The 3013-nt window shown below is 45.4% G+C and overlaps 1 non-coding gene across 1 annotated transcript; it reads left to right on the plus strand.

Annotated features, from left to right (window-relative positions):
• The first annotated feature begins 2412 nt into the window (after positions 1–2412).
• On the plus strand, positions 2413–2519 carry LOC111883597 (small nucleolar RNA R71). Its single transcript, XR_002847487.1, has one exon. It is a non-coding gene; the product is annotated as a small nucleolar RNA R71 (small nucleolar RNA).
• Positions 2520–3013: the final 494 nt, after the last annotated feature.

The raw sequence follows: 3013 nt of genomic DNA on the forward strand, positions 1-3013 counted from the left end.
GCTTCTTTTTCTTGGAGTCTTGAGCTGGACTCCGTGCCTCCTACGTTGAGTCCTCGGAAGAATCCACTACTAGGATCTTTTGTTCCTTGAATCGCCTCTTGTAAGCTTGAACTCGCCTTTTGTATGCCTTCTTTGAATTCTCTTTTTTAACTTTCACCTCTTCTTCAAGCTTGCGTTTAGTACCTTTAGTTCTTTCCTTGCACTTCACCGCATCCTCCTCCTCTTTCACCACCGGCTTTGTCACTCTTGAAGTGACCTCCTCTTCATCACTGGTCATCTCCTCCTCCTCTTCGCTCACCCAAGAAGGTGGACTCTTGTAAGCTATGACTTCAACCAAAAATGGAACAGCTGCTAATACCCCGTAGGCTGAGGAGCAAAAGGAGGAATCCGCCCGAGGAGGGGCTCGCGTCTGATTAGCTAGTTGGTGAGGTAATAGCTTACCAAGGCGATGATCAGTAGCTGGTCCGAGAGGATGATCAGCCACACTGGGACTGAGACACGGCCCAGACTCCTACGGGAGGCAGCAGTGGGGAATTTTCCGCAATGGGCGAAAGCCGGACGGAGCAATGCCGCGTGGAGGTAGAAGGCCCACGGGTCATGAACTTCTTTTCCCGGAGAAGAAGCAATGACGGTATCTGGGGAATAAGCATCGGCTAACTCTGTGCCAGCAGCCGCGGTAATACAGAGGATGCAAGCATTATCCGGAATGATTGGGCTCTAGGTTTTGTTCTTTTGACTTGATGAACTGCCTTGATCTCTTCTTCCATAAGCTTTTCCAATTCTTCAAGTTCATTATCTTCATTGATTGTGAACACCTCTTCTTGAACATGTTCCTTTGGAAAGCCATCTTCTATCCCAAAAACTTCTTTTTCATCTCCAACTCTCAAGGTGAGCTTAGACTCGCGAATATCAACCAAAGCTCCACCAGTGTTAAGCAATGGACGGCCAAGGATAATTGGAACATTGGGATCTTCCTTCCTATCCATTACTACAAAATCTATTGGAAAAACAAATTTTCCAATTTTCACCAAAATATCCTCCACTATGCCCCGGGGTTGTGTCACTGAACGGTTCGCCATGTGAATCGTCATTTTTGTAGCCTTCGTCTTCTGAATTTCCAATTTTTTATAAAATGAAAAAGGCATCAAATTAATGCTAGCCCCAGAATCGGCTAAAGCATTAACCTTCAATTTATTACCAAACTCACACGGAAGAGTGAGGCGTCCAGGGTCCCCCATCTTCTCTGGTGTCTCTCCCAACACAGCTTTTGAGCTTTGTTCACTTAGAACCACCTTAGACTGCTTCTTTAATTGCTTGCGAGTGTCTATCAAATCTTGCAGTAATTTTTGATGCTCGGGAGTTTTGGATAAGGACTCGACAAAGGGAGTATTAATCGGGATCCCCTTCACATGCTTTACAAACTCTCTATGCTCTCTCTCCAGTGGACTAAGGGTAGCTTGAGAAGGAAATGGCAAAGGCGGTTGATAAACCGAACCAACTACAAAATTTTTATGTTCATGTCGGGCCCACGTCGTGAACATATAAGGTTCACGTCGTGAATTCTGGAACTCAGCAGCTTCATGATTTTCGAGCTTGGTCTTCTTCATCTTTGGATCGGGCTGCTGTGGTTCTTCTTCCAATGCCTCCAGGAACTCAGAGATGGCTTCCTCTTCGGTGTCTATGGCCATTACATGAGATTGGGTCTTCGTTTCGGTATTTTTCGGGGATAACTTCTCATGAACTAGAGTGGCTAGTTGACTAACTTGAACTTCAAGGTTATGGATGGAGGCTTGCTGATTCTTAATTAAATTTTGCTGTTCATTAATAGCAGAATCAGTGGCATCGTGTCTCTTTTCCGAAGCTTCCATAAACTTCATCAACATAGTCTCTAGATCGGGTTTCTTCTTGGCTGGTGGCTGCTCCTTTTGATAAAAGCCTCGACCTGTCTGCCTATACTTCTCTTCTTTTTGCTTCTTATACTCTTCATATGGCAGCCACTACTTCTTCGGTTTCCTCCAGTCCTCATCAAACTTATCCCCACTTGAGTAGCACACTTGAGCTTTTCTGTTCCCAAACTCATCTAAATTGCAGTCCTTGGTCAAGTGTGGACCACTACATCTCTCGCAACCCACTCTTATGGCATGTATTGACTGGTCCATTTGTGTTATCCTTCGATCCAAATTATTCAGCATAGCCATCACAACTGCTATTTCTTCATTTTGGGCCCCTCCACTGCTTTTGATTCCATCTTGCCTAGGGTTGTGGTATTCGCGAGAGTGCTTCGCGAATTCTTCAATCAGCTCCTTAACCTCCCTTGGATTTTTCTTTGTCAAAGGTCCTTGAGAATCAAGGAGTTGTCTCGTCATAACGTTAACCCCATCATAGAAGATCGACATCTCTTTTTGCACATTTAGGTCATGCTGAGGGCAATTTCTGAGCAAGCCCTTGTACCGCTCCCATGCTTCGTATAATGACTCCCCCAGCTGTTGCTCAAAGTTGGCTATTGCCTTCTTGAGTTTGGCTATCTTGGATGGCGGGCAAAACTGGTCCAGGAATTGCTCACGCATTTGAGCCCATGTGGTAATTGTACCCGGTGGAAGTGACTTTAACCACACCTTAGCAGCTCCTTTGAAAGTGATGGGAAGCATCCTAAGTAAGACTGTGTTTCTGTTGACATTTAGGACATTGAAGTAATCCGCAATGTCGTTGACTTAATCTAGATGCTTAAAAGCATCCTCATGATCTTTCCCAAAAAATGGGATATCCTTCAGTGCAGTCAATATGTGCCCCTTCAACTCGAATGTGGCAGTGGCAGGTATTGCGGGTTGGACTAAACCGGGACCCATATCTTCTCGGATCCGCTTCTTGTAAGCTCCCAATGACATCTCTTCAATTGCTGCCATCTCGTTCCTTAGCTCGTTCTCGGGTTCGCTCGTGTGTTCTTCAAATTCCGGCTCGGTATCGCTTTCGGACTCGGTTTGGACGGGCGTATGATCCAAATGTTCAAGATTGC

Source organism: Lactuca sativa, chromosome 5 (assembly GCF_002870075.4).
Source record: "Lactuca sativa cultivar Salinas chromosome 5, Lsat_Salinas_v11, whole genome shotgun sequence".
NCBI classification, from domain to species: Eukaryota; Viridiplantae; Streptophyta; class Magnoliopsida; order Asterales; family Asteraceae; genus Lactuca; species Lactuca sativa.